This window comes from Panthera uncia, chromosome D1 (genome assembly GCF_023721935.1).
Source record: "Panthera uncia isolate 11264 chromosome D1, Puncia_PCG_1.0, whole genome shotgun sequence".
Lineage (NCBI taxonomy): Eukaryota > Metazoa > Chordata > Mammalia > Carnivora > Felidae > Panthera > Panthera uncia.
In genome coordinates, this window is record NC_064808.1 from 46,094,558 (window position 1) to 46,121,047 (window position 26,490).

Here is a 26,490-nt window from a genome sequence, read left to right on the forward strand (position 1 = left end):
TTTTGCTTTCTTGAATGCTCACATTGTGGGAGGCACTGTGCAAGTCACTTTGCATATGGTCTGTCTGACTCACACAGCAGCCTTACAAGCTGGGAATGATTGTCCCTATTTTACAGATCAAGAAGTTGAAGCTCAGGACATTAATTAAGTAATCCACGATCACACAGCTAGTAAGTGGCAGAGCCAGAGTTTGAACCTGGGCTTCTGCTAAAGTCTGCTTTTTCATCTGGACCAAAGTGCTTCTATTTCCAGCTCCTTCCTCATGCAGGAATGACTTCTCTAACATCCCTGAACCATGGTTCTTTGGCTTCTGCTCAAAACCGTCACAGAGACGCACTCACTACTTCGGGAAGCAGGCCTTGTTGGGGGATAGAGACCAACTGTCTGGTTTGCCTGGGACATAGCCGTTTCCCTGGGTGGGACTTTCAGTTTTGAAACCCAGACAGCATGGGAATAATGGGTCTCTCCGGGATGGCTCAAACCATTTCAAACACATGATAATGAGCCCACCCTTCTTTCCTATAATTTTGCACTTCTGTTGTGGTTTTGTCTAACAGAGTCTTATCCATCACAGTCCTTCGGATATTTGAAGATGATGATCTTTCCACCAGTCTTCAGACTGTCTTTATTCCCCCTGATCTTTCCTCACATAACATAGTTTACATGGCATATACTGTGTGTCTGGAATCATTCCTAGGGCTTTATGCATATTAACTAATTAAATCCTCACAAAAGTCCTATGAGGTAGGAATGATTATTACCCCATTTTATAGATGGGGAAACTGAGGCACAGGTAAGTACCCTGGCCAAGGTCACATAGTTATCAAGAGGCTAAGTCGGGATTTCAGCCTACAGAGTATGGCTCCAGAATCTGAATTCTTAGTCACTATACTTTACTGCTTTCCACTCAGTCAATAAGGCTTTACTGAGCACCTATTATGCTCAGTGAAAAGATGCAGAAGAGAGATGTGGTCCTACAGTTTTTCAGGAAACACATTGGCAAAAAGTAAACAAAAGAATAAAGTAATTACAAATGAGAATACGAGTTATGAAAGAAAAAGGTGTGGCACCTGGGTGGCTCAGTTGGTTGAGCATCCGATTCCTGATTTTGGCTCAGGTTGTGATCTCCTGGTTGATGAGTTCAAGGCCCAAGTTGGGCTCTGCGCTGACAGTATGGAGCCTGCTTGGGATTCTCTCTCTTCCCCTCTCTCTCTGCTCCTCCCTCGCTTGCATTCTCTCTCTCAAAATAAAGAAACTTAAAAACAAAACAAAACAAAAAAGGAAAAAAGGTTAATGATAGAAAATACTGGGGAAGGAGTTTGAGTCCAGTCAGGAGATAGAAACTACACAGCAGCTTTAATGGGGGCAGTTTAATATAAAGAATTATTAACTGTGATAAAAGAGTAACTATAAGCTGTAAGAAAACTATCTGGGACCTTAGAGCTGAAGGAGTGTACTTAAAAAAGGGAAAACTTGGAAGGGATTCAGCTTCATTAGAGAAGGTGAGGGTATTAGCTCAGGCCGCCATAACAGAATACCATAGACTTGATGGCTTGAACAAAAGACATTTATTTCTCACAATTCTGGAGGCTGGAAGTCCAAGATCCAAGTGCCAGTCAATTAGGTTTCCTAGTGAGGGCTTCCTTCCTGGTTTGCAGATAATGACTTTTGGCTGCATCCTCACAGAGAGGGAAAAGAGGGAGAAAGGGAGAGAGATAGTGTTCTCTAGAGTTTCTTCTTCTAAGGCAATAATTCCATCATGAGAGCCCCACCCTCATGACCTCATCTAAATGTAATTATCTTCCAAATGCCCCACCTCCAGATATCATCCCATGGGGGTTAGGGTTTAATTTATAAATCTTGGGGGACACAATTCAGTCCATAGCAATGTGGGTCAGCCATTTGATAGCAGAGAAGTTGGGTGATTTGGCCAAGCTGGAGCTGGTCTGGAGTCACTGGATAAACAGTAGGCCACCTTCTGGATTGCAGGAGGGGATGCAGGCTATCAACCTAGGTGGTGTGGGTGGTGTGGGTAGTGTGGGTGATGTGTGGCCCTGGCATGTGCAGGAGGCCTTTAGGACATATGGAGCATATGGGGGCTTGAGTGCTTGTGGAGAGGGCTGTGGAAAGGTTGTCTGTCCGCTGAGACTGCAGAGTTACAGACGGATGGTGCTCTGGGCCCACGGCTGGGGTAAGCTTCAGCAGGCATCCTCATATCCACCCCTCTGCCCCGGAAAAGGGAAGGCCAGCCTCTTCCTCCAGAAATGTCCCTCCATTGCCTTCAACTGAGAAAGTTTGCATCTTACTCACTTTAAAGGAGAAATGCTTGAAGAATCCCATTGTTAAGGGGCGACTGGGTGGCTCAGTCGGTTAAGCATCTGACTTCACTGCAAGCCATGATCTCAGGGTTCATGAGTTCGAGCCCCATATCGAGCTCTGCACTGACAGTGCAGAGTCTGCTTGAGATTCTCTCTTCCTTCCTATCTCTCTGCTCCTCCCCTGCACTCTCTCTCAAAATAAATACATAAAATTAAAAAAAACTCCTGTTGTTTAGCACAGAACATATTTTGAAAGGTGCAATCAGAGCTGAGAGGCCATAATTTGATAATGAACAATTTAGTGCCAAATTTTTAAAAACTGTTAATAATATAGATCCAAAGTAAAACTTTCCAAGGTCTTCAACTTTACTCCAGAAAGATACAAAATGAAAAGAGAGAATCTCACTCCTTCCCTTTATGTATGTATGTATGTATGTATGTATGTATGTATTTGTGAGAGAGAGTGAGAGAGAGCAAGCTCAAGCAGGGGAGGGGCAAAGAGAAAGGGAGAAAGAGAATCCTAAGTAGGCTCCACTCTGTCAGCACAGAGCCTGACGTGGGACTCGATCCCATGAACCATTAGATCATGACCTGAGCTGAAATCAAGAGTTAGACGCTCAACGTACTGAGCTACCCATGTGCCCCTCACTCTTTCCCTTTATATCCCATTTTATCTCCTCAAAAGTAAAAAGCATAGTTTCTCAGGTTTCTTCTAGAAAAAAACAATGCATTTACTCACATATGTGTCAATGTTATAATTTATACAAAAGGGATCATTCTCCTCTACACTATGCTTTTTTCTTTTAATATGTCTTAAAAATCTCCCCCCATTAGCGAACCTGGCTTTGTTCTTATCTCCGTAGATATTGACTATCATGACATCATCATCTGTTTACTCATCTTTCTTTTCCCCAGTGATTTGAAATCTCACCTTTACACCTTTATAGTATACTAAATTCCCTTGTGCATTACGGTCTCATTTTGATTTTTCTTTGGTTACATTAATTTCTTAGCACATTAACATATCCAGATCTCCTTTTTCTTTTTAATCACAGCAAAGTATTGTGTCATATGGATGACATATAATTTATTTACTTTTAATAGACGCTTTGGGCTTTACTTTTTTAAAAAAATGTTTGTTTATTTTGAGAGAGAGAGAGGGAGAGAGAGAATCCCAAGCAGGCTCCTCACTGTCAGTGCAGAGCCTGACACAGGGCTTGAGCTTACAAACCGTGAGACCATGACGTGAGCCAAAATCAAGAGTTAGATGCTCAACTGATTGAGGCACCCAGGTGCCCCTGGGTTTTACTTTTCTAAAAAGTCCACCAAAAAGATTCCTGTACCTATATATGGTGCATTTTTGTACATACAACCATATGTAAATTCTTTGCTATGTGAAAGGACATGCACCTGTAAAATTTTGGAATTTATCACATTAACCTGCAGTAAGACCTCATCGGTTTATAACCTCCTCCCATCACAGGTGGACGAGGGTACTGATTCCCACAGTCCTGGCAGCAGCAGAGAAGCCTTGCACCAGCCTGACGAGTGAAGAAAAAATGTTTTCTTACTCTTTAGATTTGCGTTTTTAAATTTATACGTGAAGTAGAGCACCCTTCCACATGTTTATCATCTTTTGAACCTTTTTTTCTACAAACTATTTCTATCCTTTGCATAATTTTCTATTGAGCTGTTCTTTTTTTTTTAAATTTTTTAATGTTTATTTCTTTTTAAGAGAGAGAGAGAGAGCACAAGTGAGGGAGGAGCAGAGAGAGAGGGAGACACAGAATCAGAAACAGGCTCCAGGCTCCGACTGTCAGCACAGAGCCTGATGTGGGGCTCGAACTCACAAACTGCAGGATCATGACCTGAGCCGAAGTTGGACGCTCAACCGATTAAGCCGCCCGGGCGCCCCGTTTTTGTTTTTGTTTTTTTAAAATATTCATTTATATCAATTCCATTTAAGCTAAGGAAAAGAGGTCTTTGACAAATATGTTATAAATATACTTTCCCTATTTTGGAACTTAGTCTTTTGATTTAAGTTTTTGGTGGTTTTTTTTTTTCCATTCTTTTTTCATACCAAAGTTAGATTGCTACTTAGATGAATTCATCAACTATTCCCTTTATAGCTCCTAGATTTTATAGCCTTCTTAGAAAACCCTTTTCTTAGATTAGCACTTCTAAGGTAATCCACATTTTTAGATGTTTATTTTGATATTAAATATTTGATCCATCTGAAATTGATTTGGGCAGGAGTGGGATAGGTACCCGGCTTTGTTCTTATCTCAGTAAATATTGACTATCATGACATCATCATTTGTTTACTCATCTTTCTTTTCCCCAGTGATTTGAAATCTCACCTTTACACCTTTATAGTACACTAAATTCCCTTGTGCATTACAGTCTCATTTTGATTTTTCTTTGGTTACATTAATTTCTTCTCTTGTATCAAACTGTTTTATTGATTGATGTTTTGCTATTGGGGAGACCTATAAGTGGACATGCTTTGGACAGAGTGGACAGATAGGATTTTGTTAAGAGGTGATATTTAGGCTGAATTTTTTTTAATGTTTATTTATTTTTGAAGGAGAGAGAGAGAGAGACAGAGCATGAGTGGGGGAAGGGCAGAGAGAGAGGGATACACAGAATCTGAAGGAGGCTCCAGGTTCTGAGCTGTCAGTACAGAGCCTGACGTGGGGCTCGAACTCACGAACAAGGAGATAATGACCTGAGCCGAAGTTGGACACTTAACTGACTGAGCCACCCAGGTGCCCCTTCAGGCTGACATTTGAAGAATAAATAATCAGCTCATGGAGATGGAGGCAGGAACGTTCCAGGTAAAGGCTATGTATCCAATGGTTGATGGGCAGAAATCAGCTTGGTGGTTTTGAAAGGCACTAAAAAAAGACTAGTGTGGTGAGCACAGTAAACACAGGAGAGAAAGAGGGGAGACGGGGTTGGAAGATAGGCCAGATTTTGTGGGGAAAGCTTGGTTTTGTCCTGAACCCAAAGGGAAGACATAAATGGATTTGGAGGAGGAAGGTGCCATGCTCCAACTTCCCAGAGTATAACATCATCACTCTGGCTGTTATGCGGAGATGGGAAGAGGGGAAGAGAACAAAAACTGCAGTGAGGAGGTCAGTTAGAGGGTCACTGCAGTGTTCTTGGCCAGAGATGGTGGTGCTCAGGCTACAGAGAGACAGTGCAGATGGGGACAAATGGGCAACTCTGAGACACATTCAGGAAGTAGAATCAACAAGTTTGTTGATAGCTTGGGTGTAGACAAGTCACAGGGAGGAATCATAGCTGATTCCCAGGGGCCTTCTTTTCATTTTGTACTTTTCTGGACCAAAGGGGAACTCTGAAAAGGGCCCTTGGGGAAGGGGACGAGGGCCTTTGTCCCCGTGTCTGGACTCCAGGGCTGTGACAGAAAAGCGCCAGCAGAGGGGAGCAGAGGGCTGTGGTTCTGCTTCTTGGGGAGTGTGGGGGTGGTGAGGGGAGGGTCTGGGTAGCAGGCCAGGCAGCTAAAACTGATCCTTCAAATTTACCCACCTTATGCATGTTGTCATTTTAAAATGGAAAAATAGCAATGACTGGGAAGAAGGTGAGGGACCTGTAAAATATATCCAGGCTTGTTTACATTATAGAGTCCCAGCGAGTGGTGCCATTTGCTGAGATGGGGAATATGTAGAGGGGAAATGGGTTTGGGAGCAAAGGTGATCGGGCTGGAGTTATATCAAGAGTGCAAGGCTAAGATGTTCGGTGGCAGATGTCTGAGGAATCTAAAGCAGACAGCAAGGAGGCTATTCAATAGGTGGATCTGGAGCCAGAAGGAGAGGTCGAGGTGGAGACACCAACCTGTGTATGAATGTTGTTGAGAATTGTAGAAGAGGGCGACGTGATGGAGGGAGAAGAGAGTGTGGAAAGAGACAAGAGAGGTAGGACCAACTTGACGAACACTAGCATTTAGAGGTGGGAGGATGAGAGGGGGCCAGAGAGAGACTGCAGAGCAGCTGGCTGCTCCATCCATGGCTGGATGAGTGGGGGGACTCCAAAACCCACTTCCCAACTCTTAGATGACTTCCACTGCGTTGAGAATGATGTCCAGACTTTTTCCTGGCCTGTGTCCTGTACCCGCACTACAGCTCTGGCTACTTCCAACCTCAGTCACCTTCTTTGGGCTTCTCAATGGTCTTCTTGCCTCTCTGCTGGGGACACTCTGGCCCAGACCATGTATCCTGTCCTTGGTGTGCTGCTTCTTCCTCATCCAAGTAGCTTCCCCTTGTTATATTCTCTTCCAGCACCTTTTTATTTCCTTTAAGGGATAGTTTCATTTTTTATTTCTTTTTGTATCTTTAGTGACAGCACAGTGTCTAGCAAATAGTTGGTGTGTAATAAACATTTGACTCACGAGTCAATGAATAAGTCACTGTGGCCCTTGAGGCCCTTGAGGCCTTTGAGGTGAGAGTTTTAAATCCCTTCCACCTCTTTTTTTATTCTTATATTTTATAATTGAGCATATGGCTAGCGATGGGTGGGTTAAAATATTACTAGCTGTGTTCCAGTGATTGGAGTCTGAAGTCTGAAGGGAAGTCTGTTAAGACTTGGGGAAAAGACCCCTGGTTCCTGTTGCAGAACCCCAGGGCTGTGTAAGCAAGGTTCCACCAGAGGGCAGCAGAGGCCTGTGGTTCTGCTTAATTGTGCGGTGGGTGTGGTGGGGTGGTGGTGAGGGGAGGGGCTGTGCAGCAGGCCACACAGCCAGAACCCGAATTGGACTAGGGTTTGGGGAGAAGGGACCGTCTAGGCCTTTGTAGGAATCTAAAATGCACTGATGGAGAGTGTGAGGCAACCTTTCTATTTGTGTTTATTATTTATTTATTTGTTGTTATTATTATTATTTTATTTTATTTTTTTATTTTAGAGAGAGAGTCTGAGCAGGGGAGAGGGGCAGAAGGAGAGAGAGAATCTCACGTAGGCTCCATGCTGAGGCTCAGACCAGGACTAGGTCCCATGACCCTAGGATCATGACGGGCCAAAATCAAGAGTCGATGGTTCAACCAACAGAGCCACCCAGTCTCTCCACCTCCTGCCCCATTTGTGTTTAGATGGTGCTGATTCTTACTATATAAAGTGTAATGAAGCTGTTATACTGTGGGCCCCTTGCTGTTGGGAAGGCCAAAGGGTGTCCTGGAACAGTGATGGGGGAGGAGGAAGGGCCCTGAGTGAAATGGTGAGTATAGATGGGATTTTTGGCCTTGGCTACAAGGGGACAGGTCTCCAGGAGACTGTTCTGCAAAGCAGGGAATAACGTTGTGCTGGTCAGTTAGAGCGAGGCAGGAACTGGGAAGGCTCAAAGGCAGATAGCACTTTGGGGAAAGAAAGAGGTAGTTATTGGCTCAGCAATGTACATTGTCAGAAATAACTGTATGTTTCTTATGCTCTTTGAATTGATTTCCTTTCTGTTCTCCTTTTTTGGTAGTGAAGATATTTTTAAAGTTTTTAACCTATCATTTGTGCTTAGGCAAAAAGGGATTTTGCACAAACTTTGACCATGGGGTCAAAAGGTAAGCACAGTGCCCCCTAGGGACCAGCAAGGTGGTAGCAGTAGAGGTCAGAGTGAAAGGCCCCAAATGGAAGGGATGCTTATTCTGGGCACATGGATTTCTGACACAAACACACAATCACACACACACTTGTAGACACACATTTCACACACATGCTCACACAGACACATTACATACACAGAACACACCCTCATACACACAAATACGCATCTCACACACACTGACACCTCACTCATACACTGACACACACAACACAACACACCCATACCCATACTGATAAATGGTAGCCATCCCATTGTGTGTAGCAACAATGTAGTTTAAGTCTAGGATCAAATCAACTCTTGATTTCAGATATAGGTTCTAATTAGCCTAATCATCAACATAATCCCTACCGCCTTGGGATGCTCTTGATTTTTGGAGTTGTTTTAAGAGTAGACATATAGCCACATCGATCCATTAGATGTGAATGAATTAGCATGTAGTCCTGGAAGCTGCCAGCAGCCCCTCCAGAAAAGGCCGGTTTAGAAAAAATTGACAGGGGGTGGGTGGACGTGAGAAACTCACAGGCAGAGTTGTAGCCCCCAAAACATTGGGATTCTCTGAACAACCTATGCCAGAAGCCCACACTACCTCTGAACTTAAGATTTCTTGAATCAGTAAGTTGCATTGGTTGTTTAAGACCTGTAGGTTGGGTTTCTGATATCAGAACACCTCAGAATGGATCAACTCCTCACAAAACTCTTCTGTAGGAAGACTGGGAGGGGTCAAGCCTCTGCTTTAATAAGGAAGACTGTTCCTTGCTAGCCCTCCATTGGCCTCTTGGTCCTCAAAGTGACCACAATGGAGCTGGCACAGTTCTTGGAGCTTTCCACATATAATAGAGAAGAAGAAAATAATATATTTTTTTAAAGTTTATTTTGAGAGAGAGAGAGAGAGAGGAGAGAGAGATGTGGGAAGGGCAGTGAAAGAGAGAGAGAGGGAGGGAGAGAGAGAGAATTCTAAGCAGGCTCCACATTGTCAGCATGGAGCCCAACTTGGGTCTTGAACCCATGAACCATGAGATCGTGACCTGAGCTGAAACCAAGAGTTGGATGCTTAACCAACTGAGCTACCAACCAGGTGCCCCAAGAAGGAAATAATATTTAAAACCAGTCGTAGCCACTTTGCCTTCTAAGGAAAATGACACAATTCTAATCTATGGAGGAAGAAGTCTCTAAATGGATCTTGTCCCTTGCAGAGGCTAAGATGAGATTCAAGTCAATGGATTTGAATTTCAAAGTGTATATATATATATATGTATATATATATATGTTATATATATATACACTTTGAAGTTCAAAGTATATATTGAATATATATATATATATATATATATATATATATATATAACCTCCCCAAGAGGGGAGCATTCCTTACCCATTTTATAGATGATGAAGGATGCTCAGAGAGAGTGTCACATGCTCAGTGTCAAACATTTACAAAGGGGTGGATTGGGCTTCCAACCCAGAGCTCTTTGGCTCTAAAGTTCATGGTCTCCCTTCTGGGGTAGCACACCACCTACCACACTCATGACTGCGTCCTGTGTATGGGCCTAGGTGAGCCTTTTGGGGAAGAGGGTGAGGAAGAGGTATGAAGTTATCCTTGTACATTTCTTAACATTTCTTGGGGATAGGGTTGGTGGGAATGGAGAAGACAGAAAACGCCCTTACCAGAATTCTAATCATGGTAGGAAGGAGAAGCAAAGTGGATGTTGCAAAGTCAACTTGTGCTGAGGAGGCAGTGGATAATGGGTGGGCATGAAGCCTCAGAGCCCACTAGTCCTGAGTTCAGGCCCCAGGGCCATACTGTATTACCTCTGTGACCTCAAGCAAGTTACTTACTCTGGTGAAGCCTGAGTTTCATCTCTAATAATGAGACCTAATTCCTAGGGTTTTCATGTGGGTTAAATAAGAGATCACAAGTAAAGCACTTCTCACAGTTACAGGCACCCCTGCCCCCTAAATGGTAGCTGTTATCACACTACATTAAAGTACACAGTGCTCTGCAGACTCAGGGGAGACATTCTATAGGCCCCTTCTGGTCCAAATTGCAAAGCTCAAACACTGTATGGAAGGCAGTTCACATACAATGCTTTTCTTTTTGTAAATTTTTTAAAAATTTATTTTCAAGTTAGTTAATATACCATGTAGTCTTGGCTTCAGGTCTTTTTTGTAAAATTTTTAATTGTGGTAACATACATATAACGTCAACATCTATCATCTTCACTACAGTAGAGTTAAGTACATTTGCATTGTTGTGCAACCAACCTTTAGAATTCTTTTCATCTTGCAAAACTAAAACTCTACACTCATTACAATCGCCACTCTTTCCTACCCCAGCTCCTGGCAACCACCATTCTACTTTCTGTCTCTATGAATTTGACTACTCTAAGTAAGTGGAACCAAACAGTATTTGTCTTTTGTTGACTGGTTTATTTCACTTAGCATGATGTCCTCAGGGTTCATCCATGTTGTGGCATGTGTCTGAATTTCCTTCCTTTTTGAGGCTGAATGATATTTCATTGTACATATATGCTACATTTTGTTTACCCATTCATCTATCAATAGACATTTGGATTGCTTCCATTTTTTGGCTATTGTGAGTAATGTTGCTATGAACATGGGTGTACAAATATCTCTTTGAAACCTTGCTCTCAGTTCTTTTGGGTATATACCCAGAAGTGCAATTGTTGGATCTTATGGGAATTATTTTTTTAATTTTTGGAGAAACCATCATATTGTTTTCCACAGTAGCTGCACCATTGTACAAAAGTTCTAATTTCTCCACATCCTCATCAACACTTCCTTTCTCCCTCCCTCCCTCCCTTCCTTCCTTCCTTCCTTCCTTCCGGACCCCCCTTTTTTATTGCTGTTCAAAAAAAAGTCATCTTTCAGACATCAAATTCATCTCATCCTCATGTTTGTCTTCCATCGAGGGTGTGCCCCCATGGAGATCCAAAGCTCGTGGGCTACGCAGGAAATCTAGAATAGGTTTCTGGTTTCAAGATGGTGTCCATTAGGGGCTCAGCCAAGCAATATGTGTTTATAGCCACTTCCCCAGGACGCCTTGCCCTTCACTCAGAGAGGTTTACAAGCCAGACTGACCAGGCAAGTCTTACTGAGGGTGGGATCCATGGTTGTTGTGTGCTTTTCAGCCTGTTGTTCCTTAAGCTATAAATATTTACCTAGTGAGTGTGGAGATGTCAGTTTCCAAAGAGTGTCTGGGTTGATGTGTATGTAGGGGGTGGTGCTGGGCTAGCGAGAGACCATAGAGGCTGCCATGTGATGTTGATGCATTAAAGACTGAAGATAAGCAGTTAAAGCCCTGCCCAAGTCAGTGTCTCTGGGCTGAAGGCAGATGATTCTGCACAACCTGCACATCTCAGCCCCGAAACTACAGGCAAACATTGGTGAAACAAAGCTGGCTTCCCAGTACTGCTGAGTTTATAAATGTTCTCAAATTCCCATATTTATCTCTTAAAAATGAATCCAGTGACACCTCCATATGGCTGACAGCTTTGCCTGTGGGTATGTGGATGCTTTCAGTAAGGGAAACAGTAAAAATCTGGAGAGGGCCATATTAATTTTTGTTGTTGTTGGCATTTTATGGATTTGAAACTGGAGTAATTGGCTATTAAAATGAAATAGCTTCCCTCTCGGCTTCAGTGAAGGCTTCAAGATCCTGGCCCTTTCCGAAGTAAGATCACTTCCGAGCACTTGCAAAGGGGTGGCTCCTCACTTGTCTAAGGACAGAAAAGAGTTGAAATTGAGGCGGCCAGGAGGAGGAGGCGCTGGAAGGTAAGTCTGAGGAAGCTCTCCGTGTGCTCTGAGTCCTTGTATCCCAGCTCCAGAAGAGGCTCTGGGAGGCCTGAGCATTTTCTACCCTCAGGAAGCCACCCACCAACTGACATAGCCACTACCCCAGAATCTCGCCACACCAGCCACAATCTCACTGGCACAAGGATGTCCCACTTTTTCTCTGGGCATCCATGAGCCAGTGTCTGAATGCTGGGGCCATGGCCATGGGTGTCTCAGAAAAGGCAAACATGTCCATGGTAAATGTGTCAGCAGAAATGACAGAAGCAATGGGAGCTTGGTCCATGCCTGACTTCTGTCCTTCAAATCTTGCTTTTGTGTATCTTGCTGGGAAATGTAGTTTTATCTTTTCAGCTTCTGAAATACAGGAAGGAGTCTGGAATGGGGGGTTCACATTATCTAACACATTCTTACTCACAATCCAAGGCCCACATCAAATGCTATTCCTCTCAGAGGCTCCTCTCCCACTGGCTCCCTTCCCCCAGTAGAAAGATTCCTCCTCTGTGTTCCCACAGCTTACATAACAGGTCAGTCTCCTTTGATAAGCTGAAAAGCTTCTTGAGGGCAGGGATTTTGTATGTCTCATTTCTATGTCTTTCACACCTACACAAGGCTTGATAGGTAATAGCTGTGGTGGTTTTAAAATGTACCCATAACTTGTTTGATAGCTTTCTCTTCAAAAAGTGGAGCCCAATTCCCTTCCTTTTGAGTCTGGACTTAACTGACTTGCTCCTAATGAATAGAATGTGGCAGAAGCAATGTGTGACTTCTAACACCAGGTCATAAAAGATGCAGCTTGATCGTGTTAGGATCCCTGGCCCCTAGGAAAGCTGGCTGCCATGACATAAGGACATTCAAGCAGCCCTAAGGAGAGGTACACATGGCAGGGATCAGAGGCCTCCTGCCTCTGATCAACCAGCACTAACTTGCCAGGTATTTTCTTCTCTCATGAGGGAAACTCCTGTCTGACCTGGGAAGACATTCAAGGTCATGCCTCCCTGGTCCATTGAAGTGGTTAACAACCACAGTTTGTTGATTCATCCTCTTTGTTTCCTGTGAGTTGAGGCATGGTGGACAGAAGAAGGCGCTGACGGAGACAGGATACAAGTGAGGCTGGGAGGTCCCTGTTTTCACTCAGGGCTACTGGTTGGTTGGCTTTGGCTAAGACTGACCGATCCTGCCGAGAAAGGTAAGGAAAGGCACCAGCAACTCAGGGCCCCCTCACCACTCCTCATCAAAGAGGAACGTGTGGTTCTGGTGAACCCCAGGTTTCTAGCACAGTTCTTGCCAAAGGAAGGAGAACCATCCAAGGAGGGGTCTTCCAGGCCCTCCAGACTACCTTGGTGCCCTGCATGCAGGTGAGTGGTCTGGAGTGTCTGCTCTGCACAATGGAGAGAGAAGGACTGTTAACCAGCAGTAATAGAAGAGCATTAAGCCAGCTCTACAGGCAATGCTTCCAGCAGGGGTGTCCACGTCTCAGCTTCTTGAAGCAGTTGGAGATAAGTGAGCAGCTGGTCTCAAGCAAACCCGCTGAGGGTAAAAATTGGCTTCTCCAAGAAGGTAGGCCCTTGGCAATGCTTGGCGTGGTTTTCCCATACTGGAATCCTACATCTTTTTTTCTTTTTACTTACATAATTAATACATTTCGTTGTAAAGTTCAAACAACTCCAGTTATGTGGAGTAACAAAGAGAATGCTCTCTCTTTTTCCACCCCCCCAACCCTCCGCCACATCCCGTTTCCTCCCCACAGGTTACTGCTACCAGCTAGACATGTAGCCTGCTAAACCTCATGTGGATGTCATACTTTATATATATTGCCCTGCAACTGGTTTGTTTTTTGCATTTGCTGATAAATCACCAACATCTTGGATCATATCAGGATGTACAGATCAAACTCACTGTTTTTCTAGCTGTCTAATATTCTGTGGTATATGAGAGGGGAATAATGAAAGTAGGCTATGAATGACCATTTTGTACTGCCTCCCATGGAGCAAGGAGTGAGGGTGTTGGGGGAGCACCTGGCAGGTTGGGGGGTGGGGTTGGGAGGGAGTTGTGGAGAGCTGAACTTCTCCTTATCATAGTAAGGGAAGCATGTGGAGCCTGAGGGCACCTCAGGTGGAGAGGTGGGAAGGGGAGAGGGAGGGTGGGTAAGTAAGGAGATGCCAACCGGGTGGAATATGAGGGCCTGCAGAGTGACCCCCCTCTATGCAGCCCTCCCATCTTTAGCCCATTTATGAAGTTCATGAATGGAGATGTTCTCCATCTCTTTAAGTGTTTCTGTAGCACAACTTCACAAGGATGCTATTACTGAGTCAAAGGGTAGGAATTTCTTTGTGGCTCTTGTGACATTGTTAAATTGTTATCACAAAGGGCTATAAGAACTATGTTGTTACTTATAGTGTTTGCCTGTGTGTGGAGGAGGTTGAAAGGAACCCCAGCTTAGGATGCACATTTCTAGAATCTGCCAGTTGAGAAGCTCTTCACAAAGCCTGACAGATCAACACGTAAGTATGCCTGCTATGTGCCAGTCCCTGTGCTGCATTCTGATGCTAAGGAGGCTGAACTGGCTCAGGTATCTACCTCGGCTCCCAGCTCCATGGTGCTGACAAGCGTGGGGATGAGGGCATGCGTACAGAGGGTAGCCACAAACACTAGGGAACCCACAGGCCAGAACTAGCAAATGTGTGGCATCCATATCTTTGTCCAGTGATTGATCATGGAACTCTTTCTTGCTGGTGCCAGCTGCTTCTTCAGAATCCTCAACACAGAATCCAGGCAGCCACTAATCAATCAGAAGTGGACTAAATAGAACATATGTTCCCTGCCTTCCATAGGCTCAACCTAAAATGAGATTCTGAAGTTTTGTTCTTGCAAAGTATGTATTTGATTAGAATATATAACCAATGACATTTAAAATGCTTATCCATGTCCCATCAAAGGTAGGTATACACACTTAAAATCCTAGAATGGTATAAAGATGGGTGAGCAGAGGAGCAGCAAGTGCCCTGCCACCACCTTCCTGAAGGCCAGCCTTGGTCCCATCTGGTGAGCCCATAAGCTCGTATCTGAGACCCCAGACACTTGGGGAGGCAATTGTGGCTGGTTGATAGTGGCTAGGAAGTACTCAGGAAGTGGCTGGGCTGGTTGGTACACTATCTGGTAGGAAGTCAGGGCCTGGAATCAGAAGAGAAATGAGGAGGGTATGTTCTGTCCAGAGCTGTTAAAGGCCTTTCATGACCCTTGAAGAATGAGACACAATAGGGGCAGAAGAAGCCCCAAATGAAATCCAGGATGGCTCTAAGTTTACAACTGGGTGAGCTGCCTTGCACGAGATGCTTCCCATTCGTTTAATTTGCACGAAGGTAGTTATTTTCCTGGTGGTTGGGCAAGAAGCCTCTTCTCTTCTCTACCTTGTTCCCACCAAAGTCAGACCCACGAGAATCAGCCTCAGAGACCAGTTACTTCTGATCTTGGGAAGAATCTTCCCTGAGGGGCTCCTGTGGCCTCTCCCCAGCCCACCTTCTGGCCAGCCCTGGGGTCCCTTTGACCTTGAATTGCAGCCTTCTTGGTCTTTATGGGTTTTAGATCCTGCATTTCTATCCCTGTCTTGTCCTTATTCCTCTCCAGGCTCAGTTTCACATAACTGCCCATCTGTTTCCTGCCTACCCTGGATCCTCATGGGCTTCTCTTAGTGTCCTGTGCCACTCACTCTGTAGAACTGTGACAGAGCCTGTCAGGTCTATGAATATTGCCCTCACCCTCTGGTCTCCTCCTGCCAACTAGGCTTCAACTGTCAGCCCTTACTGGCCTGTTGGCCACCCTTGCTCCTCAGTGGTCACCTGGGAGCTGCCAGGTGTTGTCTATCCTGAGTAACATGTCAGGAAGCCCACTGTGTTGGCAATAGTAAGTTGAGCGTGTCCACACAGTAAAATTACCAGACATAAGTTCACACAAGCCTGGCACATACGGTAGCATTATTCATAAGGACATCCCCTCTGTCTGAGGCAGTGATGGATGGTGTCGAAAGGAACAGGGGTTTCAGTCAGGCAGCAGAGGTCAAATTTTGGCTCTGCAACTTAATAATCTGAGCAAGTTTTTTAACCTTTTATAGCCTGAGAGTCCTCATTTGAAAAATGAAGACAAATGAAAGTAACTTTGGGTTGTTTTAAGGAATAACTGAAGTTAGTGACCATGATTTATAGTGAGAATTTTTAGATGATAAATGTATTCATTTATTAGGGTTACCATAATGAAGTGTCACAGAGTGAGCAGCTTAACCAACAGAAATATTTTGTCTTACAGTTCTGGAGGCTAGAAGTCCAAAATCAAGGTATCTGTGGGATTAGTTCTTTCTGTGGTCTGGGAGGGAAGGATATGTCCAGATCTCTCTCTTTGGCTTGTGGATGGCCGTCTTCTCCCTGTGTCTCTACATGTTGCTCTCCCTGTGTGTGTCTCTGTATCCAAATTTCCTTATTTTATAAGGATACCAGTCATTGGATGAGGGCCCACCCTAATGACCTCATCTTAACTAATTGCATCTGTAACAACCCTATTTCCAAATATGGTCACATTCTGCAGTACTTGGGGGTTAGGACTTCAACCTTTTGGGATGGTGCAATTCAACCCATAATAGTAAGCTATAATTATTTGTGGGAAGCTCTTATAAAGCTTTGATTATTGACGGGATTTTAGTGGAATTAAATGGTAACTATTCAACCTTATGCAGTGAATGGCATTTTCCTTGAGATACCGTTGTATCAGTCACTGATAATGGTAGGTCTGAGGGTTACCGCACAAGCCTCCAAGTTCATGCGTAGGAACTGACTGTTGAAAGATTTTTGTTTTTCCTTTTCCCTAACCAGTGTTAGCAGTGGTCATGGGGGTAGTGATGGTGGTGGTGATGGTAAACTCCCAAGTGTCAGACAGGGTATACTTGAGCCTGGTGTCCATGTTGGATCCCTATTGCCAGGAACTGGGGACAAATCCCGACTCTTTTCACTTCCTCTCATCTTACTTCCAACCCAAGTCAATATGAAGAAGCTTCATGCCTCACAGCAAATTCCAACATTGCTGAGAATTCATTCCCTACGAAATGGAGGGGAGGGCAGCCCACCACCCTCCCTGTTCTCTAGAAAAGCTGGGTTCCTGTGGAGGCAGGAGTACAAGAAGTACCCAGCAGCTGACAACTGGGCCTTCTTTATGCTGCACTAATAGCAGTAGGGAAGCTGAAAGCCAAAGGGATGTTGGGTATGTTCAGAGTGGGATGGAAGATCATGACCTCTACAACTTCCGCATACCCAAATCCATTTTGGTGCTGGTCACTGGATCCCAGTGTCGTGGCTGATTCTTCCTATCCCCCTCCAAGGAGAGCCATCTCAGGAAGGCTCTGCCCTGAGCATGAGGCATGAGAATGGGGAGTTGAGTTGATGCCCGTTTCTCACATTAACACCTCAGTCTCTCAACACCCAGTGACCTGTAGTTTGGACAGTTGTTATGTCTGCTTCTCATCAGGTCAAGGCTATGCCTCTGAATATTATGGCTAGAGATAGTAGTGAGCCCTTGGGGTGTGACCAAGCCTGGGGACATTGTAACTTCCTTTTTGGCATTATCTTTGAGGGAAGACTGGCTTTGCAGGGAACACAAAGACAGTCTCCTTATTCTTTCTCTCTTCTATTAACTACCCCAGAATTCCATTTATTTTTCTTTTAATTTTTTAATTTTGAGAGAGAGAGAGAGAGAAAATTCAAATAGGGGAGGGGCACAGAGAGAAGGAGAGAGAGGATCCCAAGCAGGCTCCACGCTATTAGTGCAGAGCACAATGCAGGGCTTAAACTCATGAACCATGAGATCATGATCTGAGCTGAAACCAAGAGTTGGTCCCTTAACCCACTGAGCTACCCAGGCACCCTCAGAATTCCATTTCTAATTTCATCTTCTAGTTCAGCTCAGATTCAGAAAATATTTATTAAATATACACACCATGCTAGCAATTTAATACCTAGTACTGCCCTCAAGGAGTTTACATTCAAATAAGATTAAAAAGACAAGGAAAAATTCACTGGAACATAGGCAGAGAGAGACAGGGATGGCTATTTATATTATAACAAGTGCTAAGATGCAGAAAGAAATTAGAATTTACTTCCAGCTAGAAAGACTTCATGGAGGAAATGGTATTTCTCTTGAGCTTTGAAGAATGCTAGAATTTTGACGGGTGCAGAGAGGAAGGAGGGCTTCAGAGTAGAAAGAACAGACTGAGAAAAGATAGGAAATTCAGGACATGCAGAGCATCATGAGAGAATAAGTATTTAGGTGTGGCTTAACAATGGGTGGTGGGTTTATATGGGAATAGAACAGGAAATGAAACTAGAAAGTGCCCAGACTGTAGGATTCTGGATATCCCACTGAGGGACTTAGCTTTTATTCTATAAGTGCTGAGGATGGCATTGAAGATGTTCAGACCAAGTCAACAACTTGATCCAAATTGTGTCTTAAGAAAATTGATCATGATCAAGTAGCTTTCTGTAGCTATGGATTTGTGTGGCAGAGGTTGGGGGCAGGGAATGGGGGACAAACTGGAGGCTGCTACAGTGGTCCAGGAGAGAGATGGCTGGGTGGGTTTCATAGGTTAGGAGTCAGAGTGTATGAATGGCTACTTAGAGCAGGATGATCAGGAGAGGCTGGGGACCAAGACTGTCCCTCCTACCCCCAGCCTGGGCAGGTGCTGGAGGAAGTGACATACAGAGGATTCTGACCGGCATATGTATTGACCAAGGAGTAAGTAAGCAGCAATTGTTTCATGTCCTTCAACAGCATGGCTCTAAAGTAAGTCGGTGGTGAGCATGAAGACAGGGAAGCCCAAGTCTGCAACAGCTGGAATTCTAGGTAAGTGCCCTGGAGCCAACAGTTCTGTTATGGATTCTGCCTTGTGCATTTTGACTGGGCACTTTCTCCATTCTGTTCTATATTCAGATAATTCAGTCAGATAAGCAAGTATCTGGGTAGGCTTGTCTTCCATGTTTGGTCTTATTTAGGTACTAGAGTCTAAGAATTGCAAATTCCACCCTGGCCTGATCCCTGTAGCCAGAGCTTCTTCCCTGAAGTCTCTTGTGTTTTCCAAGACCTGGCCTTCAGTTGTAAGGAAGATATGAAAGTACTCGTCCTGAGCCCTTGGTGGTCTTCGGACATCCCCAGAGATGCTTCTTGGGTCTCTTCTAATTATTCCACTGTTCTTCCCATGAGATAGCAAGAATAGGGAGTGGGGGGCAGGTTTAGACAGCCTCAGCAGACCCCTTATTACATCCCAGATGCAACGTCTAGGCAAATGGCCCAGGCCAGGGCACAGCAAGAGGACAACAACGTTTTCTCCCAGAGCCAGTGGCAGCTGGGCCCACACTCCCACACTTACTAGTCAAATCATTGCTGGTTCTGCAGGAATGACCCCATACTTTTTAGTAGCTTCAGCAACTCCACCTTGCAGAGATACTCCACTCCTTTGATGCTGGACATTGGATCAGGTTTTACTCTTGTTTCCCTTTCTATGCTGTCTAGGATTTTTGCACCTCTACTGTCAAGCTGCAATATAGAGAAGTCTTGATTGAGCCTTTGGCCTTCTCCTCAAACAGGATTTCCTGAGTCCTTGTAACCCAGTTGTCAGCTGGAGCCTCCTTCATCTTTGAACTCTGGAAGAGATTGGTCCCAATCCCCATTTCCACAGTCCAGGGAAGTCCAAAGCAAGTCTGCTGTGAATTTTCTTGGTGCTTCTGCTTCTGGGCTCTTGCAACTGTGTAAGCCATCATGATTCAAAGGCCCCATGTCAACCTCCATATACAATTCAGCCCTTCACTGGTGTCCACAAGAGATCCACTCAAGTGAATATCTGTGAACATAGCAGAGGGAGAAGGGTCATATCACACATTCTGAAGCCTTCTTGTTGGCTTCTTTTATTTCTGTCACATCTTCCTCCAGAGTTTCTGAAAGTCTCCATTCTCCCTCACGGTGCAGAGCTGTCCCCATCTGACTCCTTTTCCCGCCAACACTCAAATCTTTGACACTCCTCATCCTACCCCGACAATTTTCTACATGTTTTTTCCCTTGCAGTTCTCACCCTTGAAGGAATTGTAGTGCCACCTCTTAACAACCATAAAAAATTTTCTGTCTGATTTCACACGTATCACACTCAGAGTTGGGGTTTTAAAAAGTTCCCTCTAGCAATTAGGATGCTGTCAGTGCAATTTAATAGGAACTGAATTGAAAGTGTCCTAAATGATAAAGACAATTATTATCTCACAAAACTGGAAGCCCAGAGACAGGCTGGCTCTAAGTTCCAGGACCCCAGCTCTACCTCTTGGTTCTGCTCCAAGCTTGGCCTGGTAGCAAGATGGCTGCTACAGTCTCAGACATCGCAGCCGGACCCTGTAATGTGAAGAACAAGTAGGGGTGGACTCCTCCCACATCTCTTCCTGTGTAGGGAGGACACCTTTCCAGAAGCCCCTCAGCAGAAGTTGCCTTCCCATCTCATTGGCTGGGTTTGGTCACATGCCTAAACCCAAAGGTAAAAACGGGAATGGGGTCTGTGACTGGCTTAAATTAAGTAGAACTGTCCCCTGATGATGCAGTGTGGTGAGCCTCCACTGATGTATGAAGCTGTGTGGAGGAGGATGAATAGCGGAACAAAAGTGGGGTGCCTCCCACACAGAGCACTCCTGTGGCTCTGCTTCCAGGCCCAGAATCCTGGCTAGTTACTGGCTCCTCCCCCAGCTTCAGTCTGCTCCTATTGCTGCTGGCTAGAGAGGGCACCCGGTAAAACTGAACGTCTCTGCCTCAAAGCTCTTTCCACGCTTCTGCACAAGGACAACCCATTTCCTAAGATCTTGGAATAGATTGTTCTTATGTTTCGGGGAATTATTCTCATCTTTGTTTCCCTGTTTAGAACATACTAGCAATCTTTTGCAAGTAATTGCATGGACTGTTTTTTAAGAGAAGTTATAGGCATTTGGGGGATTCTAAAACTTCCATTTCACATGAGCTTGTTAGAATTGCTTGGTTTTTGTATTTCCATGTTGGGGGGTTTGGTTTTTTTTTTTTTATTTTATTGGGTTTTTTTCCTTTTACTAGGAAAGGACAGTGGTTAGGACAGTGGTTCTCAAATTTCAGTGGGAATTTCTTAGAAAGCTTGTTAGAAATGACAGAATTCTGCATTCTACTGCCTCCAACCTGGAGCAGAATCCAGGAACCTATATTTAAAGTATGCACAATAGGTGATCACATGCTGAGATTCACTCCTTTAGAAGCAGGTACCCAGATCTAAGCCTACTTTGGCGAGGTAGTTGGAGGGAAGCACAATTTCAATTTCATGTAATTCTATATTTATAGAAGAGATTTTATTGAATGAAAACCAAATGTAGTATAAATTACAGACCCTTGGGAGACTTTTCCTTTAAGTGCATTCACAAATCAGAAAAGAACCTCTCTCTTGGCCAAGTGTCTTCCCAGTTTTTAGTTCAGAGAATATGGTCACTCTTCTAAGGCTGAACTTCAGGATGCCATTTGTTCAGATGAAATGGTAATTGCTGGTTCCAATGCCACGTGTGGAGCTGCTTAAGGCCTTGAGTAGTCTGGGCATGGCACTTGGAGTATTTTCAGGGTTTAAAAAACTCCTGAGTTGTGTTCCTCACTGACCAGGTTTGCTGCTTCTAAAACTGGAGACCTCTCCTTGTGAGTTAGGATGAGGTAGCCTTGTTTTGAGCAGTTGCTTCAGGGTCGCCCACTCCATTTCTAGCAGAGCTGGAAGCTCCCGTGGGAGATGGACTTGAGGTAGGGAGGTGGTCTCTCTTGGCAGATGAGGGAGGGACACAGAATCCAAGACACTCCAGAGAAACCTTGACCTTTAGATCTGGGCCTGTGCAGATTTATGTTTCAACTTTTGGGATATGGAGATGGGGAATGGGGGTCCTTCACTGGGAAGGCTCCTAGCACTGCAGTAACAGAAGGAGTGTCTTAAGAGAAAAACAGGCAAACATACAAAACAGGAAATGGAGTTAAATTAGAAGAAAAAAAGAGATTGAAGAGGTGGGTATCAGATCTAAGGCCCCAGAGGGAGGCAAGAGAGAATTCTGGAGTTACACAGGTTTGGGTTTGAGTCAGAACTCTGCCACCTGCTAGCCGTGTATCCTTAGAGGAGATACTTCAGATTTTTTTTAATGTTTGTTTATTTTTGAGAGAGACAGACAGAGTGCAAACGGGGGAGGCACAGAGAGAGAGGGAGACACAAAATCTCAAGCAGGATCCAGGCTCTGAGCTCTCAGTACAGAGCCTGACACAGGGCTTGAACTTGTGAATGGCAACATCATGACCTGAGCTGAAATTGAACGCTTAACCAACTGAACCACCCAGGCGCCCCAAGGATACTTCATCTGTTGAACTCTTAGTTTCTGTAGTAAGAGGGGTAATAATACTAACTACTTAAAAATTCTTGTGTGGATTAAAGGAATTCATATGAGGGCTTACCAGTGCCTGTCTGACATAGTTGCCATTGATTGACTGCATACTGTTATAATCATAGGCTACTTTCTTGATTTAGTTTATAATTGGTATGAACTTTCTCCCCAACTTGGAATACAACTACAATTATCTCCCTTATATTTTCCAAGCATCTACATGCTTGTCTGTTAGCAGGAAGTCCAGTATTTTCCACTTGAGGTATCTTCTCCCTTGAATTTTCTAATAACCCCAGTGGGTCATTCAGTCCAAAGGGATGGTCTTAACAGCCAAATGCTAGGCAGAGAGAACTCTAGAATCTTACTGGTCCAATGATGATGTTATCACTGTTTCTGTTGCCATCTTATGGTGTCATAGTTGAAAACAGGTCCCATGTAGTTGTGGATCATTGCTATGGTGATGCCCTCATTGGTCTAGAACTCTCTGTAATAGATTGTCCCTACTGGGCCTTTTTCATGTATGGACTGTATTTTTTACTCCACTGCTGTCCAGTGAGGCTCTATGACTTGTTTGGCCAATGAGGTGGAAGTAACATGTACTACTTCCAATCAGAAGCTTTAAACTCTATCATAATCTATCTTTTCCTCTATCACAAAAATGGCACTGTTCCATGTAGGAATTGCTCTTTCAGTTTGAGGCCTAGAGTGAAGAGTTCATGGAGCAGAGCTATGGCCAAACCATAGCCAGCATGTAACATGACTAAGACATAAAACTTTACCGTTGTAAGCCGCTGAGATTTTGGAGCTGTTTGTTACTGTAGTATAACCTTCTCTACCTGACAGATATACATACTTGGGTCACAGGAGAGACTCATATTTAGGTTACAGTTATAGCTGTTTTAGTTCATACATTCAACTTAGGCATTACACCCAAAGCATACCACCATGCCAAAGTAGCTTAGTAGAGAGGGACTTACAGCCTCACTTCATGCTCTACCATAAATGTACTCTTTCATTAGTACTTAAGCTGTTATTAACAGCTGGATCACAAGACTGGACTCTTATGGTATATTCCCCACTGGGGCATTTGCTGTCCCTTCCTGCTTGTAGATCCCAATCAGGACCCTCCCGATACATCAGTGAGGTTCTAACAATTATGTTTCTGCAAAAGGAATGGGTCAGGGGTTCAAGGCCTTGGTCTCCTGTGGAGATTTACCCCACTAGACAATTTTGCATATCACAGACATTTGGGAGAGGTGGTTTTTGTCAGGCTACAGGAATTTCTGTTTTATCTCTTTCGTGTATAAGTGCCTATTTGCCTTATATTTGTTAGGGGAAGTCACTCAGTTGATTTTTTTTCTCATAGTAAGTGCAATCTACCCCAATGAGATTTGCAACTCCCACCTCTAGCCATAGCAAAGATTGTAATTTATTTTTGAAGTTTATAATAGCAGTCCCTCTGTTACATGTAGATGTTATATGGAGGCATCATTGAGAAGGTCTGGGGGAAAAAAGAAATGGTAGTTGGGGGCCCCAGTGAGTATCATTGATTCTACCCCACTCTCCTTTTTCTTCTCTAAAAACACAAAGAATAAGATTGAACCCCAAGAGCTAAAAGAATTATTCCAATACAAAATGAAAGGTGGCATTGCTCAGGCTTTTGTGATGGGATTTTATATTAACACAAGTAGAGAAGGTATGTGAGGGCCCAAGGTCAGCAGTGGATCAAGTAAGCAGGAAGGAGGAGGGAAGGCTTGGGAGGGCTCAGGGAGGTCTCTTGATGCAGGGAGTAGAATGCTTTCAGTCACTGGCATCTGGTCTTCTTCTGATGTAAACAACAGAGCAGTACTTTAGAAGTATCTTTCTGGCTGCTATGGGGGGATTAGAGACAGAGGAGTAGAGACAAGGAGATTAGTTAGGGGGAAGTAGCAAAGATACATGTTTATTGAATGAATGAACATACAAATGAATATTAAGCTGTGGATATTAAGCCGTGGCTTTGGGTCCCTGCTCTGCCACATGTGCCAACTTCCTTAAGGCTCTGGTGGGTCTTCAGACTTATGGAAGAATAAAACATTTTTCTTCCTGCTCTCCTCCACTGACCCTACAGATCCCCCTTCTCTCCCTTCATGGTAGGTCCCTTTGACTGTATCCACTGAGATCCTATCCTGTTTTTCTCTGAGTTTTTTTGGATTTTAAAGGTTGGTCACAATCTGGTATTAAGTCTGGTCTTGTGCTTTGGCGCCTTCCACTTCTTCACCTCTTGTTGTGCAAGCTGTGTCTTGTTTAATATCAGATACTGTCTTTTCTCAGGGCCAATATGGTTCACATCACATTTGTATTTCACCATAATCCCCAACGTCCTACATCCACACTCAAAGCACAAGCAGGTTCCTTGTGGGCCATGGGATGACAGCTTGGCTGCCAAAGGTGATGCACGTTTTAGAGGTTACCCATTCCACTTAAGCCCTTGCTATTCTTGGGGAACCCATCACCCACCCCCAGGGTCTATACACCCACAACCATGGGTCTGCCTTGCAGTTTTCCATTCTCAGAATGTTTCAACATTTAGAAAATAAAATCAGGCAACATTCCTACCCAAGAAAGATGAGGGAAGTCCCTAACATCCCTAAAAAGTAGCTTTTGGAGAATCCAAAACAGGCCTATATGCTTTAAGAAGATGTCTTTGGCTTTTAATCTAGAAAAAGGAAGGAAGAATACAAAGGAAGGCTGAGATCCAAAGTGAATTCTTTTGTCTAGTACATGGTTTATTTTAAATGTGAAAGTTCAAGTTTACAAAAACAAATGGATTGGATGGGGCATTTGTGAGCTCTGAAGCATAGACATTTCTCCATGTTTGGAGGATGTTTTCAGATATTTGTGCAATTTTTGTCATTGTTGAAATAAAAGAGGTACTGAGGCTGTGCAACACTGTACCCAGAATGAGGTACAAAATAAATAAATGATAGTAAAGGGCCCAGAATCCCAAGAAAGGGAAGGAGAGAAAATATGGCCCTGGTTGTTATTATCCTCATGTGGCCCCAGACACTTGGTTGAAAAACCTCTTTTATTTTTATTTTTTGAGAGAGAGAGAAAGAGAGAGAGAGCAAGAGAGCATGAGCAAGGGAGAAGTAAAAGGAGAGGGAAGGAGAGAATCTTTTTTTTTTAATTTTTTTAATGTTTTTTAAAATTTATTTTTGAGACAGAGAGAGACAGAGCATGAACGGGGCAGGGGCAGAGAGAGAGGGAGACACAGAATCTGAAGCAGGTTCCAGGCTCTGAGCCATCAGCCCAGAGCCTGATGCGGGGCTCAAACTCATGGACTGCGAGATCATGACCTGAGTTGAAGTCGGACGCTTAACTGACTGAGCCACCCAGGCGCCCCAAGAATCTTAAGCAGGTTCCACACTGAGTGGAGCCTGACATGGGGCTCAATCTCATGACTGTGAGATCATGACCTGAGCTGAAATCAAGAGTAGGATGTTAACTGACTAGGCCACCCAGGCATCCCCAAAACTTCTGTATGACATATCGACCCATAAATTGGATTGATTCACTGATGGAATTCCATCATTGGATGGAATAAATTGAGCAAGTAAACTGCTATCAAGAAGACTGACGTCTTCCACAGAAGTGTTATTCCTGCATTTCTCCCATCCTTACCTACTTGCTTTTGTTAAAATATTTTTTATGAACTCAACTTGATCAGGCCGCTTTGAGAAAGGGATTTCCTAGAGGTGGGGGAGAATGGAATTCTTCAGCAATTGGATTCAAGGAAAAAGCATGGTCTTAGGACACCAGGTCCAGCTCATTCGTGGAGCAGCTGTGTGATCATGGATGAAATACTTTGTCTCTCTAGGCTTTGTTGTCTTACTGGAAAATACAGACTGGACATTTTTGGAGAGTACGTTTTGAGAATGAGTGATGTAGAGAAATTGCTCTGTATGGTATGTGATACAAATTAAGTCTTGTTAGACATGATCTAATTCATAATTGGAAAGAATCACTCTGCCTGATCTGTGGGGGGCAGGAGAGCTGTTAGGAGTCAACAGCATTGACATCATGGTGAGAAGTCATGACCACATAGACCAGGGTGGTAGTGATAAAAGTAGTAAGAAATGGTTAGATTCTGGATGTATTTTTTTAATGTTTATTTCTGAGAGAGAGTGAGAGTTCAAGCAGCGGAGGGACAGAGAGAGGGGGACAGAGGTTGCAAAGCAGGCTCTGTGCTGACAGCAGAGAGTCTGATGTGGGGCTTGAACTTACAAACCATGAGATTAACATGAGCCAGAAGTCAGATGCTTAACTGACTGAGCCA

The 26,490-nt window shown here is 44.0% G+C and overlaps 1 long non-coding RNA gene across 2 annotated transcripts in view; it reads right to left on the reverse strand.

Moving 5' to 3' along the window:
• Positions 1-1,075: 1,075 nt before the first annotated feature.
• Positions 1,076-26,490, reverse strand: part of LOC125936206 (uncharacterized) — a 197,238-nt gene continuing 171,823 nt past the window's right edge. For both annotated transcript variants that reach the window (XR_007461961.1, XR_007461960.1), the window contains one exon: positions 1,076-1,255. This is a non-coding gene — a long non-coding RNA (uncharacterized LOC125936206). The remainder of the gene's footprint in view (positions 1,256-26,490) is intronic.